The following is a 16,658-nucleotide window of genomic DNA, read 5'->3' as shown; positions in this document are numbered from 1 at the left end:
GAATAATTACTGCATGTCTAGAATAAACCTACAAGTTAGGAATGCACATGTATACTTGCACAGACTGACAAAATAACTATTTTAAAATATGAATGAGAGAGAGTTATTGCAGCCCATGGAAGCATCCGTCCCCCAGAATGTCTGTAGCGGTACTGTAATGAAGATAAAAGTAATTTTGAACTGCATATATAGCACCATGCTAGTTAAAAAGCATTGTGTTTAGGAACTGTTCATCATTTAGTCACTGGTCATCCCCATCCACAGTGGTGGAGACTGTCCTATGCTATGTCTGTTCTCAGGAATGGAGAGCAGTATTTATTTGTACCTTTGGTAACCAGTCGTCTACTGCCCTACTCAGCACTTCTGAGATCACATCTCGAGTCCTGTGTCCAGTTCTCAACTCCTCAGTACAAGACAGATCTGAGCATACTGGAGAGAGTCCCATGAAGGGCCACAACAATGAGTAAGGGATTGGAGTATCTCTTCCATGAGGAAAGGGTGAAAGATTTGGGACAGTTCAGCCTGGTGAAGTCTCAAGAGGGGATCTCATCAATGTGTACAAATATCTGAAGGGAGAAAAGATGAAGCCAGGCTCTTTTCAGTGGTGTTCAGTTACTGGACAAGTGGCAATGGACACCAACTGAAACACAGGTGGTTTTGTCTGAAGATGACGAAACACTGTTTACCATGAAAGTGACTGAGCACTGGCACAGGCTGCCCAGGATGTTGAGTGTCCTTCCCTGGAGATATTCAAAAGCTGTCTGGACATGATCCTGAGAAACAGACTCTAGATGACCCTATCTGAGCAGAAAAGTTGGACCAAAAGCCTTATAGTGATCCTGTCCAACCTCAACCATTCTGTGATTCTGTCTATAACCATAGTTTGGAAGCTGAAGTTTAGTGCAGATGTTAGTAATTAGAAACTTAATTATCTCTTTTGAAAAAATTAACTTTTTTTGTTAAGTATTGTTTAATGTAATACTAATGTACTAATGAATTAATAATATGCTGTAATAGTAGTCCATAAACACAGTATACTGGCATTTATTTGATAAACAGATGGCAATGGCAAATTTAACTTTTCATAATTTCAGTTCATTGAATGACAATAAACTTTTTTGCTTATCAGTTCCTAGTTATGGAAGTTTTCACATAAGAAAAGTGCTATTTTCTAGAAATAAGTGATATTTTTAAAACAACCCATAGTCAATATGACTTCAATTTCAGTTCACCAACTTCAGAAAAATAATACATGGGACAGTTTTCTGTTTTTCCTAGAAGCTGTTAGTGATCTGTCTCAACCATGCTTTTGACACTTTTACCCTCAGCTTACTAACATACGCTTCAAGGCTGCAATAACTAGATTAAAGTAATAACCCAACGAAGTGTTGCTTCAGGCTACAGTTTTAGCTGACACAAATCATGTTTCAGTGGACACATTTTATAGTTTCCAACATAAAATGACTTGGCTGCAAAGCCAGTGCTTTCATATTACAAACCATCATTAATCTGCAATACTGAACTACAAGGCTTTAAGCATTTCTGATAAGATTGAGCTCATCTAGCTAAAATGCTTTAACTAAAATTGTGAAATTAAATGAGAATTATTACAACTCCAAGAATAAAAGTTCAGCACATCTTACTTGTTACTTTGTTGCTTTGTGCCTAGGTTTAGAAAGCCATTTTAGTTACAATATTGATTTTAAGAAATATCTTTCTTCTTAATACAATCAAATTGAAAAAGTAAAAAAAAATACAAGACTTATCAGATTGAGTTGTGAAATGGATAGTTGTTGGCAGTATTAAAATATGCAACAATAACAAGTTTTTTCTCCATATATTCAGCAGAAGTTAAGCCTAATAGGTTATGGTGATCATTACATACTATTTGTAGATGAAATAATTGAAAAACTTTTTCTGTATTAAATTACTGTTAATATAAAAATAGCTTTAACATTAAAAAAAAAAGTACAAATACTACATCTGGAACATGGCAAAATTTTCTGAATAGAATAATCTGAAAAATTAACTTCTTAGAATCCGTTGACAAAGCTGATAAATAATACTGGATAACTACATAAATTTATTGCCAGAATTGAAAGTCCGTACCAGGAAAAAAAATCTCATATCAGGATGTCCTAAATTTTATCCCACTGTGTTAGGTTTACTATCTTATATATGTAATTGTACGTCCTTTTAAGCTTAAAGACATTTCAGATATTTACTTATATCAACTCAGAATGACATGATTTTATTAAAATTTTAATACATTAAAGAATTTTAAAGAGCAAGCTAGATAACATCTCTGAAAATATACTGGAGTATTTTACACTTGATTTGTCCATCCCTTTAGTAAAATATATTAAATTACTGTTTTCATGACAGGTTATTGACCAAGTAAACTCCAGAAGCTTCAAGGGAACCATTATGGACACATCATGTTCACTCTGTAATGACCTGTGTTTGTTTTCACAATTATTCTCAGACAACCTGACAGTTACCATGAATGATGCAAGATAATCATTCAAGTTGTCAGTGTTTTTACGCAGACTTCCAGTGTCCATGCCTTTCAAGCCCTCATAGTCAATCATGGAAATTAGCTGGAGACAGTTTGTGAAATGAGGTATTGATATTCATAGCAGCAGTTACTAGTAAACTATTATTGAAAAATTGTCAAAGGAAGCTAAGCAAAACAAGTGCAGTACATTTGTCTGTGCTGTTAATAAGTGTTCATAGATTTATGTTATATATCCTGAACTTGCTAAAATATGTATTGCTTTCTGGGGAAGCAGAGGAAAGTCAGTAATATCAAACCCAGACATAATTAATGATGCATTCCTCTGGTATTATTAAGAGGTGTACAAGCATGTTAGAAATATAACACTGAATTTCATCTTAAATTGACCTCATCTGGAAAATGTGATGAAATGGTCACTTTCAGTTTCCCAGTTTCAAACTGTGTAGTTGTGTGAGAAGATTATGCTGTACATCAGAGTTACTTAATTGTAAGAATATTTCTGAAGCACCCAGGATTCCACATAGAACTCAAAAAAAAATTTTCAGTAGATACTGGTTAGGATGGACTCAGATTATGTTAAGAATTGAGATACTGCACGTTCAGTACTGCTGAAAAGGGATTTGCTAATTAATGCATGGTTTTCAATGTGTTAAAATAATTTTACTTCAGAAACAATATGTTTCTTTACATTTTTAAATGAAAATACATGGAATAATGTTTACTGCTTGAAATCCAGGCATTTTGACATAATGAATTAAAGAAATACTGCTTGAAAACAGAAATGTTAAGAAATGCAAAAGACTACCTAAGTATTGAGGTTTGACTAGGGCAGGATGGCTGCCTTTCACAAGAAATCCTACTGCTTCAGACTACTTCCACAATAGAACAAAATAAGTGTTGTCATTTTTTTTTCCCCTAAAAGACATGGTAAAAAAAGAAAAAGGAGAATGAAATTAACAAAGTGGGCCACTGAAAAGGAAACCATCCTGTAAGTCAAGAAGTCCTGTTCCTGTTCCCAGTGTTACCTCTGATGTTGCTGGCGACTTTGAGGCAAAATCACTTCAGCCTATTAAGCAACAACTTTGCTATCCATAAAAACTGAGACAGTATTTCCACCTTTTCCTATGCGTTTTAATATAATATTATCATAGAATCATCGAATAACCAGGTTGGAAGAGACCCACCGGATCATCGAGTCCAACCATTCCTATCAAACACTAAACCATGCCCCTTAGCACCTTGTCCACCCGTGCCTTAAACACCTCCAGGGAAGGTGAATCAACCACCTCCCTGGGCAGCCTGTTCCAGTGCCCAATGACCCTTTCTGTGAAGAATGTTTTCCTAATGTCCAGCCTAAATCTCCCCTGGTGGAGCTTGAGGCCATTCCCTCTTGTCCTGTCCCCTGTCACTTGGGAGAAGAGGCCAGCACCCTCCTCTCTACAACCTCCTTTCAGGTAGTTATAGAGAGCAATAAGGTCTCCCCTCAGCCTCCTCTTCTCCAGGCTAAACAACCCCAGCTCTCTCAGCCGCTCCTCGTAAGACCTGTTCTCCAGCCCCTTCACCAGCTTTGTTGCTCTTCTCTGGACTCACTCCAGAGCCTCAACATCCTTCTTGTGGTGAGGGGCCCAGAACTGAAAACATTATGTTACATATTACTAAATATATCCATGTTTGCATTTGTTATTTCAACAGTTCAGCAGGCAGAAAATGTTAGTGTATGTATATGATTCCCCAAAAGCAACTCATTAAAGAAAATGAAAAGCAAAAAACTATTAGTGAATCATAATGGACAAGACTCAAACAAGTTTGATGTAGATTTACAATCTGCCTCCTCCTCTAAATAATTTTTTAAAATTCCATGTTATGGGAGAAATTTGTCCTTTAAAACTTCTTCTTACAGCTTGTCAACTTCAATCCTAGAGTAAAAGAAAAGCACCATGTGTGGCAATGCTCTGGTAACACCATACAGTATGAGCAGAGATTAATATTAAATATTTAAAAATGAGTGTTACCAAAATCATTTAGTGATTATTAAAATGTTTTGAAAGTATATTTTACAATCTTGCTTTGCTGTGTGACCAAGTCAAAGCTCTACTTTTAGAATTAGTTTTTAACAGTACTAAGACATTTTCATAGCTGTCTTACAAAATTCCATGTTAATTTTACATACCAGACTGCAGTTGTGAGGCCTTCTTTCTACTAAAGCTAAATCCCACCTCTTTAAATTTGCTTGCATTTATACGTGCAGATGCTTTCATAATTTTTTTGACTCTTAAGGCATTATACAACCCACTGAAGAGATTTACATAATTGGATAAGAATGTGCCTGTGTAGATTTACGAATTATTCTAAATATGCTTTAAATATGTTAAATTAGATCTTCCAATTAAAATTGTACATGTCATATTGTTGTATATAATCCTATTGTTCCTTTTAGAAGACACAGCTTCGGCTGAAAAAGCTACATTAATGTGAGCTGAGCTCTATTAGTTTCTGATGTCCTGCCAAATTGCCTCATTACCTGTCATACTAATACACTACTGACACATTAAAAGCTAAATTTTTTACATATACACTATTCTCTTTCTAAGACAAAGTTTAGTGAGTAATAATATAAAGTTAGGAGTGTGAGCTACTGTAAATTCTGGCTACCTGGTGAACAATCTAGCTTAAAACAGATGATAAGTAAAAATAATTTCTACCTCATTCTTTGATACTTAGAACTGTTGCAAGAAAAGCATTTTCTAAACTCCACGTGACCATTGTAGACAAATTAGTTGCTCAGTAAATTCAGGAGAATTTAAACAGAAAATTAAACTCACAGGTGCAGAGTATCCATGGTCCCAATTACTTTTACTAACGTTAATATACCATTTGAAAGATCGTAGAGATATGAGACACCTCCTCAGCTATTGCTGACATTACACTCCCACAAAATAACGGTTGAAAGCCTGAAAAGCCTGGAGATCCATTTAAATTTCCAAGTAAAAAGACTAGGTTGTCTCTTAGATGTTGCTATATTTTGCTCTTCATTATGTAGAAGAGAACAATGCTAAATGGGCAGTTTGACAGACTTATCTTCAGTTTATTTGGGTTTGGCTGAATCAATACTAAGGGCATTCCATTAGAAAAACAAGATGATAAAAGGTCTTGGCAACATGCCATTCAGTGTAACACATTGTGGTTTTGAGCAATAACACTTAAAAGATCAGCTTTATCAAACATTTAATGCGCAGTCCATTTGTTCCCAGAAATATTTCTTAGTTTCTGAGGATATGGGCACACCGAGAAGATAATGCTCGTAATACCTCTTGTGGTAATTTTTCAGTCTGAATAAATTTCAACTTCTTTTGTTAATCTGCATTTTGCAGGAAGATTTTCCTATAATAAACCTGTTTTAGAGTAGGTCTTGCAAAACACTGAAGAACGCAGTTCAGTCTTACGGAGCAAGAACAGGAGAAGTGATGTCCATTGGTCTCCTAACCTGGATGACCAAGGCACAAGAATTGTGGTATACATATTTGAAGATATAAATTACATATTTTGGACATTTTGCATCAAATGAGTTTTAATTACCTCTTTGATCTTTTTATTCTGACCATGCCCATGATGCATTTATATCTGTAAGTTGATCTGTAAAATAATCAGGACTCCTTTTGACAATTAAAAAAAGCCTATGTGTTTTGTATCTAGACTGATGTATAAATATGACATAGGAATTAAGTTTGAGGAAGCTTGCTTTTAGGTGTTGTTATCCAAGTATTGGAGTTTAAAACAAAACTAAACCAAACAAACCAACCAACAACATTTTCTCAGGGCAACTTAAAATATTCCCAAATCCTACATATGATGTTCAGAAATCACACAAAGATACAAACAATACTATGAGGTCCAACACAAAAAAAAGAAAAACTAACAAAACCCCAGCCCTGAGACTGTGCCTGTAACTCTTTTTATTTAACATACTAAGAAAATAGACTATGATCACCTTCAAAATAGTTCCCTTCTGAGTTGACACACAGCTGCATACTATGCTGCCAATGTTCAAAACAATTCTGCAGATCATTTTCTGAAAAGCTGTTGAGAATCTCCATTGTTTTTGCTTTCACATCTTCTACTGACAAAAAATGGGTTCCTTTGAGCACTGACTTGATCTTTGGGAAGAGTTAGTTGGTAGCTAAAAACTGCTTCACAGACAAAAAGTGCTGTGAATTGGCATATTTCCTTGACATTAACTCGCAATACAGTCATGCACACCAACATTTTCTGATGAGGGTAAGAAAATGTCTATATTTGAACACGTATCCACTTGCGTTGAGTGAAATGATTGAGTTCAGTCTTGTCTCACTGTGACAGATTAGAACATGTTCTAGAACCATCTCTTTGTCTCTCCTTTGCCACTCTTGCTTCCTCAGCTATAGGGTTTTTGTTGGTTTTTTTTGGTTTTGGTTTGGTTTGGTTTTTGTGTGTGTGTGTTGGGCTTTGTATTTCCTTGAAATGTTTCTGGTTTAGTTTACTTTGAATACTGGTCCAAAAGTTCTACCCTGAAAACTGATAGCACGTATTATGGAGGAAACAATGACCTGACCACCTAATTTCTGAGGATTAGAGCATGATTAAACTGTCAAATTGGAAATAGAGGAAATATATGGATATATTATCCTTCCATTCCTAGCTAATATTCTCTCACATCAGTGAATACTTAGGCTTTTACAGGGGGAAGGAGAAGGAATAGATCTAGTTTACTTAGTATAGCTGGAGTATGAAACAGCTTTACGATTTTTCCCAGTGAAATCCATACCAATTTGGAGCATTAGTGTATTTTGACACAGATGTCTCACTAGCTCTCTTGTTTATTTATTTTTAAACCTCCATTGATTGTAGTATCTAACTGGAAGCTTGAAAATAATCATTTTCCCAATACCCTTTTTGTCTTTTTCTACTTAGCAAATATTAGACCCTCCCCAACCCTTGTGTTTTGAGTAAGCTGACATTAGAATCGATGTTTTTGATTAAAAAATAAATCAAACTAGGTATAGCACCTATCTTGTCAAATATCTTAGAACATGGAGATCAAACATAGCAGACTAGCTATGGGAATAGCATTTGTTAATTAACTGCTGCTGCAAAGCCAACAGAAGTGCCAAGCATTTTGTATTTTATTAGTGTCTGAAAAACTTATGGCTTTGTTTATCTGTTATTTTGAAGAAAATTATTGGATATGGAGTGACAGATTAAAAAAATATTTTTTGAATTGGCAGACTTTCATCATAAGAAAAGGACAACTTTATTTTTTAATGCCATCCACAATTTTAAAAAAAGATACAGTTATAACACAATGCAAAAAAAGCTTTTGGCATACTCCAAAATCATCATATTTGATTTTATCATTGAGTGTGTGAATCTATTTTTTCCAGATACGTAGCTCATTTTATATACATTCTCATTTCTAACAGTCATAACTAACTCTATATAGATGTGTTGCACTCAAATCTCTTAACTTTCCAAGGACTTTGCTTTGGTCTCTACTTTGGCCTTATAGATCTATGCTCAAAATGCATTTTTACCTCTATGAATACTGCCCACAGAAGACACGTATCTACATTCTTTATAATCTGAATTTATTTTCAATAGGATCATAAATATCCAATAAAATTGTCCTTCAAGAACCAAGACTGGAATATGGAATTTCAGACCTCTACCATGTGCAGAATTCTGTATTTCACCTTGGATGCACATAACTCACATTGCAGGCATCCTGTTGGACCACAGACTTTTAAAAACAGAAGAACTGGTTAGGAATGTGAAGGTCAGATGCAGCCTTGGCTGCAGTGACCATCAAACAGTGGAGTCCAGTATCCTGCGAGAAGGGAACAAGGCAAGAAGTGGTATCACAGAACTCAAGGTGACTTTGTCCCGTTCAGGGACCTGCTTGGGAGAATTTCACGGGATACAATCCTGGAGAGAAGTACAAGAGAGCTGTTAGATTTTCAAGTATAGATTTTTCCAGGATCAAGAACGGCTTGTCCTTATGAGCAAGAAATCAAGCAATGGTAGTAATGAAGATTCACTCTCAGGAATGTTCATTTTAGGGAATGCTCAAACTACTGGGCATACACACATCCATGGAACCTAATGGTATGCTCCCATCAGTGCTGTGGGAGCTGGCTGATGTCACTGTAAGGCCAGTTTTTATTATTTTTGAAAGGTCATGGTAAATAAAGGATGTTCTCAAGGACCGGGAGAAAACAAATGTCACTCCAGTTCTTAAAAAAGACAAGAAGGATGATCCAGGGAAGCATGGGCTAATCAGCCTCAACTCCATTCATGGGGTGGTGTTGGAACAAATAACCTTTGAAACTATACCCAAACACATTAAGGACAAGAAGGTAATAAATCCAAGGCAGCATGAACTTAAGAAGGAGAAATTTGGCTTGACCAACATGATAGTTTGCTATGACATTACTGATTCAGTGAATGAGGGGAGAGAAGTGGACATTTCTACAATGTCTACTCTAACAAGAGACAAAGATCAAAACCAGAAACATAGAAAATTCCATTTAAAGAAAAGAAAACCCTCTTTTTTTTTCCTGGAAGGTTGATCAAACACTCTAACAGGCTGCCAAGAGAGGTTGTGGAGTCCCCATCTTTGCAAATATCTAAAATCTGACAGGACATGACGCTGAGACACCTGTTCTAGCTGATCCCTCCTCCCTGATAGGAGGGAGGTTGGAGTAGATAATCTCAAGAGGTCCCCTCTAGCCTCAACTGTTCTGTGACTTTTCAATTCTGTGAAATGGAAGAAACTCCAGGCATGATACCATGTGTCTCACTAAAAGCATCATCCATGTCATACCTCTATTACAACTGGCATGATGGACCCCTACAACTACACGGCTTAAAAAGGCACAGAGGAGAATGATACAAAAAGTTATGATACATAAAGATACATCTAGCTCACTTAATAAGCAACTTTACAACCGCATCCTGGGCTGCATCAAAAAAGACCTGATCTGGAGTATTGTGCCCAGTTCTGGAATCCTCAGCATAAGAAGGAGATGAAGCTGTTGGAACGAGTCCAGAGGAGGGCTGCAAGGGTGATCAGAGGGCTGGAGCAACTCTTCTATGAGAACAGGCTGAGAGTTGGGCTTGTTCAGCCTGGAGAAGAGAAGGCTCCGAGGAGACCTTACAGTGGCCTTCCATTACCTGAAGTGGGCTGACAAGAAAGCTAGGGAGGTACTTCTTACAAAGGCTTGTAGTGATAGGAAAAGGGGCAATGAATCATAGAATCATAGAATAACCAGGTTGGAAGAGACTCACCGGATCATCGAGTCCAACCATTCCTATCAAACACTAAACCATGCCCCTTAGCACCTCGTCCACCCGTGCCTTAAACACCTCCAGGGAAGGTAAATCAACCACCTCCCTGGGCAGCCTGTTCCAGTGCCCAATGATCCTTTCTGTGAAGAATGTTTTCCTAATGTCCAGCCTAAATCTCCCCTGGTGGAGCTTGAGGCCATTCCCTCTTGTCCTGTCCCCCACCACTTGGGAGAATAGGCCAGGACCCTCCTCTCACCCTCCAGGCAGCTTTCTAGACAGACTTCTCCTAGTCTGGAGCACTGCATAGGGTTGTTGTGCCCCAAGTGCAGGACCCGGCACTTGGCCTTGTTAAACCTCATGCCATTGGACTCAGCCCAGTGGTCCAGCCTGTTCACATCCCTTTGCAGAGCCTCCCTACCTCCAGCAGATCCACACTTCCACCCGGTTTAGTGTCGTCCGCAGACTTGCTAAGGGAGCACTCAATGCCTTCATCCACATCATTGATAAAGACATTGAACAGGGCTGGACCCAGCACTGAGCCCTGGGGAACCCCACTTGTCACTGGCCTCCAGCTGGAGTTCACACCATTTACCATCACTCTCTGGGCCCGGCCAGCCAACCAGTTTTCCACTCAGGAGAGTGTGCGCCTGTTCAGGCCAGAGGCTGACAGTTTCTCAAGCAGAATGCTGTGAGAAACTGTGTCAAAGGCTTTACTGAAGTCCAGGAAGACCACATCCACAGCCTTTCCCTCATCCAGCAGCCGAGTCACTTTGTCATAGGAGGCGATCAGGTTAGTTTGGCAAGACCTGCCTTTTGTGAACCCGTGTTGACTGGGCGTGATCACCCAGTTCTCTTGCATGTGCTTCATGATAGCACTCAGGATCATCGGTTCCATGACTTTCCCTGGCACTGAGGTCAGACTGACAGGCCTGTAGTTCCCTGGGTCCTCCCTGCGACCCTTCTTGTAGATGGGCACGACATCAGCCAGCCTCCAGTCCAGTGGGACTTCCCCAGTCTTCCAGGACTGTTGGAAGATGATGGAAAGGGGTTTGGCCAGCACATCCGCCAGCTCCTTCAGTTCCCTAGGGTGAATCCCATCCGGCCCCATAGACTTGTGGGTGTCTAGTCGGGCTAGCAAGGCTCTGACCACCTCCTCTTGGATCATGGGAACCTCATTTTGCTCCTCTAGCTCCTGGGTTTGTACACAGACGGAACGACCCTCCTTACAACTAAAGACTGAGGCAAAGAAGGCATTAAGTACCTCAGCCTTTTCCTCATCCCCTGTCACTGTTGTTCCCTCTGCATCCAATAGGGACTGTATGGTCTCCCTAGTCCTCCTTTTATTATTTATATATTTATAGAAAGATTTTTTGTTATCTTTCACAGACTTGGCCAATCTGATTTCTAATTGAGCCTTAGCCCTTCTGATTTTTTCTCTACACAATCTCACTTCCCTCCTGTAGTCCACCCAAGAGGCCTGTCCCCTCTTCCAGAGCCCATAAACATTTCTCTTCTTCTTGATATCAATCAAGACCTCTCTGCTCAACCAAGCTGGCTTTCTCCCCTGCCAGCTTTTTTTCCGGAACATGGGGATGGCTTTCTCCTGAGCTGCTAGAATTTCCTTTTTGAAGAGCTCCCAGCCCTCATGGGCTCCCTTGCCCTTAAGTACTGTCTCCCATGAGACTTTGCCAACCAGCCTTCTGAAGAGTTCAGAGTCTGCCCTCTGGAAATTTAATGCTACTGTCCTACTAACCACCCTCTTCACTTCACCTAGAACAGAAAACCCTATCATCTCATGATCACTTTGTCCTAGGCGTCCACCTACTGCCACATCCCCCACAAGGTCTTCTCTGCTCACAAACAACAGGTCCAGGAGGGCACCCTCCCTTGTTGGTTCATTCACCAGCTGTGCAAGGAAGTTGTCTTCCATGCACTCCAGGAACCTCCTAGATTGCTTCTTTTCTGCTCTATTGTACTTCCAGCAGATATCAGGAAGATTGAAATCTCCCACAAGAATGAGAGCCAGCAGTGTGCCCAGGTGGCCAAGAAGGCCAATGGCATCTTGGCTTGTATCAGAAACAGTGTGACCAGCAGGTCCAGGGAGGTTATTCTCCCTCTGTACTTGGCACTGGTGAGACCGCTCCTCGAATCCTGTGTTCAGTTCTGGGCCCCTCACCACAAGAAGGATGTTGAGGCTCTGGAACGAGTCCAGAGAAGAGCAACAAAGCTGGTGAAAGGGCTGGAGAGCAGGTCTTATGAGGAGCGGCTGAGAGAGCTGGGGTTGTTTAGCCTGGAGAAGAGGAGGCTGAGGGGAGACCTCGTTGCTCTCTGCAACTACCTGAAAGGAGGTTGTAGAGAGGAGGGTGCTGGCCTCTTCTCCCAAGTGACAGGGGACAGGACAAGAGGGAATGGCCTCAAGCTCCGCCAGGGGAGATTTAGGCTGGATATTAGGAAAAAATTCTTCACAGAAAGGGTCATTGGGCACTGGAACAGGCTGCCCAGGGAGGTGGTTGATTCACCTTCCCTGGAGGTGTTTAAGGCACGGGTGGACGAGGTGCTAAGGGGCATGGTTTAGTGTTTGATAGGAATGGTTGGACTCGATGATCCAGTGGGTCTCTTCTAACCTGGTTATTCTACGATTCTATGATCTAGAGATTAACCCCAGCTGTTTATAGAAGAGCTCATCAGCTGCTTCTCCTTGGCTGGGTGCTCTGTAACAGACTCCCATCACAAAATCTACCTTCTGGTGGGCTCCTCTGATTTTAACCCACAGGCACTCAATCTCCTCATCACCACAATCCATCTCAACGGTGTCCAAGTCCTCCCTTACAAAGAGGGCTACCCCGCCTCCTCTCCTACCCTTCCTATCCCGCCTGAAGAGTTTGTACACCACCATAGCTGCACTCCAGTTATATGAGTCGTCCCACCATGTTTCCGTGATGGCAACGACATCATAGGCTCCTTGCCCTACGACAGCTTCCAGCTCTTCCTTCTTATTCCCCATGCTGTGTGCATTGGTGTAAATGCACTTCAGCTGAGCTGCTGAGCCTTCAGCCCTCTTAGAGGGAACAGAGTTCGTTCCCAATTGCCTGGTAACTGGAGTAGCTAGCTCGAGTGCCTGTATCTCCCTTAGCACCCCCAGGTGTGTTCTCCCCCACTTTCTGTGTGGTGAGGTACTGGTGGTCCACACCAACAAACCCTCTCCGAATCACCATTGCCCCACATCCAGGCTCATTCCTGTCTAGCCTGGGCTCAACCCCCTCCCCCTTCACATCTAGTTTAAAGCTCAATTTATGAGCTTAGCTAGGTTTCTAGCAAGGGCTTTAGTCCCCCTGGGAGACACACGTGTCCCATCCTTAGCAAGAAAGCCTGGGGGTGCATGAGCCACCCCATGATCAAAGAAGCCAAAGCCCCTCTCCTCACACCAGGCTCAGAGCCAGGCATTAATTGAATTCTTCTTCCTGACTTCTGGCTCCTCTCTATTTAGCCTTAGGATGGAGCAGAATACTATTTGTGCCCCAGAGCCCTCCATCATTCTCCCAATGGCCCTGAAGTCATTCTTGATGGTTTTGGCCTTTTTGTTTACTAGATCATCGTTACCAGTTTGGACTACTATCAGAGGATAGTAGTCTGTCTCATAGACCAGGGAAGGAAATTTTCTAGCTACCTCCTTCACTGATGCCCCCGGTAAGCAGCAGACCTCCCTGTGGAGCGGGTCCGGTCTGCAAATGGGTCCCTCCGTTCCTTTTAGGAGTCCCCTACAAGAATCACCCTCCTCTTCTTCTTAATGGAGGATGTTTTTATCTTTTTCTGAGGATGGCACAGCCTAGGGAAGGATTCTAGGCTGTGGGAGCCATCATCCTCATCCTCAGGGTTGGATTCAACCCACAGCACCTGGTACTTGTTCACCAGGGGGATCTGGGGTTTTGCTGTCTGGGTGAGGGGAGCAGGTTTCTTTCGTCTGGTAGGAACTTGCTGCCATTCCCCATCTCTTGTAACCCCAACCTTGCAGTTTGCAGGTGGATGGTGTTTGGACACACCAGCTCCAGCAGGCTGCTGAGTTAGTGAGAGGGCACTGCTCCACTGGTCTATCTCCCTCTCACACTCCCTGATGGTCCTCAGCCTCTTTACCTCCTCCCTTAACTCCTGCACCATTACGACACAGTTTCCCCACTCAAGTGCAGCTTTCACAAGTGGAGCCAGTACCAGAGGCACGAGCTGGTGTGGGAGGGGGGCACTGCCTGCAGCCCAGGGTCCGGGGAGCTGCCTGCACCCACTGTGGCTCTGGCTGGGTGGCAGCATCCATCCTGCCTGCTGCAGCACACGGAGCAACTATAATCTTCTGCTGGGTGGCCACCATCGTCCTCGGTGTCTTCTGTCTAGTCTCTAGGTCCTCTCTGCACCTGGCCTTCTCCCCGTGCTCCCAGGGGACCGTTTAAATCTCCCGCGGTGGCCGCCGGGACCGCCCCCTCCCGTCAGGCACCGCGCGGGCCCAGTGTGTGGGGGCTGTCAGGACCCCCGCCTGTGTTTTTCTGGGATTTTCCCGGCTCAGGGAAGCTCCCACCGTCTCAAAACGTCCACCCCACCACAGAACTCACCGTCCTGCTGCCGGGGGCTGCCGAAGAAGGTATAACCTGCCAAATGGGTATAACCTGGAGAGAGACAGATTTAGACTAGACATGAGGAAAAATTTCTTCACCATGAGAGGAGTGAGGCACTGGCACAGGTTGCTCAGGGACGTTGTGGCTGCCTCATCCCTGGAGGTGTTCAAGGCCAGGCTGGATGAGGCCTTGAGCAGCCTGGTCTAGTGGGATGTGTCACTGCCCATGGCACGACGTCTGGAACTAGATGATCTTTAAGGTCCCTTCCAACCCAAACTATTCTATGATTCTGTGATACACAGAAAGTAATTTTAAAAAAACATATCCAGGACAAAAATCATCATTTAAAATTGCAAATTCTACATCTATTAGAAATTCTATTAGAGAAATAGGAAAGTAAAACTTAAAAATTGAGACTTAACTTTTCAGATATGGAAGTGAAACTAATCAGAAAGTGAGAAAATAAAGGAAAAAAACCTAACAAATCTGAGTGTAAGAAACTAAAATATAAAAAAAGGAGAGACACTGATAATGTACAAGTCTGTTAATCGACTTTTAAGTTAGGAATAAAGTTTCAGACGACTGAATTATTTCTCTCTAAAATTAGACATTTGCCCAAAATTATAAAGAAAAAAAAAATTAAGAGTTCAAACACAAAAACTAATTATGATGCCCTGAAAAATTAATATTCCAAAGTTATACTATTTCTCTTGGTATTTGTCTTCTTATACTGAAATTTTGACTTAACTAAAAAAAATTAGGTAAATATTGTTTCAAATAAATATTTTACTTAACATTAATCCATTTTCAGTTTGGTTTTCACATTGACAGGAAATTTAAAAATTTGTTTGCTTCTTGTGTGCCTGAAATAATTACCCTATTTTTTTACTTTAGTCAGCAATAAAAAAAAAATTACAGAAATATCACTAAAGCCTTTACAAAATAATTGAGATTATCAAGAGGCCTGGAATCGTATCACTTGCTGCCCTACCTTATAAGTTGTCACTGGGCATAAACAGGGGGAATCAGGTCATTGAGAATCTGTAATTGCATTTGCAACCTCTGCAGGAAGTAGAGATTGTGAATAACAACCTTTTGCCCCAAGCTGACAACAGAATGAGGAGCATTACGGTAATGAGGTATAAATTTAGGCTTCTTTCTAGCAACTTCTGATCTCTGTGCTGTGGTAATTCAGCAAGTTATTAAGTCCAGCATTTTGGGAGAATTTCAGATCCTTTGTTTCTTTAAAGTATTAAACAAATTTTGTACTCCTAGTAACAAATTTCTATTCACTTCACATCCTAATTAATTGAAAAATGTTTTTGAGAAGCACTAAGTGATAAACCTCATTGTATTATACGGTGTAATGTTGCTACATAACATAACATTATTTTTTCCATCTAAGGAAAATAAATCTTTGCCATTCAGTATCAGGAACAAAGTGATTTCAAATATATTTAACAATAATTTCCCACTATCTTACTAAAGAGGTTGTTTAAAGGAATTAATAGTCATTGTGATATACTAGGACCTATTCATAGAATCATAGAATAACCAGGTTGGAAGAGACCCACCAGATCGAGTCCAGCCATTCCTATCAAACACTAAACCATGCCCCTTAGCACCTCGGCCACCCATCCCTTAAACACCTCCAGGGAAGGTGAATCACCCACCTCCCTGGGCAGCCTGTTCCAGTGCCCAGTGACCCTTTCTGTGAAGAATTTTTTCCTAATGTCCAGCCTAAACCTCCCCTGGCGGAGCTTGAGGCCATTCCCTCTTGTCCTGTCCCCTGTCACTTGGGAGAAGAGGCCATCACCCTCCTCTCTACAACCTCCTTTCAGGTAGTTATAGAGAGCAATGAGGCCTCCTTCCAGCCTCCTCTTCTCCAGGCTAAACAACCCCAGCTCTCTCAGCCACTCCTCATAAGGCCTGTTCTCCAGCCCCTTCACCAGCTTTGTCGCTCTTCTCTGGACTCGCTCCAGAGCCTCAACATCCTTCTTGTGGTGAGGGGCCCAGAACTGAACACAGGATTTGAGCAGCGGTCTCACCAGTGCCAAGTACAGAGGGAGAATAACCTCCCTGGACCTGCTGGTCACGCCGTTTCTGATCCAAGACAAGATGCCATTGGCCTTCTTGGCCACCTGGGCACACTGCTGGCTCATATTCAGTCGGCTGTCAACCAACAAACCCAGGTCCCTCTCCTCCAGGCAGCTTTCTAG

At 41.3% G+C, this 16,658-nt stretch overlaps 1 long non-coding RNA gene across 1 annotated transcript in view; it reads right to left on the bottom strand.

Moving 5' to 3' along the window:
* Window positions 1–326: 326 nt before the first annotated feature.
* The window catches only part of LOC138719580 (uncharacterized), a 173,142-nt gene continuing 156,810 nt past the window's right edge, over window positions 327–16,658 (bottom strand). Inside the window, exon 3 of the long non-coding RNA XR_011337237.1 lies at window positions 327–566. This is a non-coding gene — a long non-coding RNA (uncharacterized lncRNA). The remainder of the gene's footprint in view (window positions 567–16,658) is intronic.

Source organism: Phaenicophaeus curvirostris, chromosome 4 (assembly GCF_032191515.1).
Source record: "Phaenicophaeus curvirostris isolate KB17595 chromosome 4, BPBGC_Pcur_1.0, whole genome shotgun sequence".
NCBI classification, from domain to species: Eukaryota; Metazoa; Chordata; class Aves; order Cuculiformes; family Cuculidae; genus Phaenicophaeus; species Phaenicophaeus curvirostris.
Note: the sequence above shows the minus strand (reverse complement) of the source record. Positions and strands in the feature narration are given on the sequence as shown.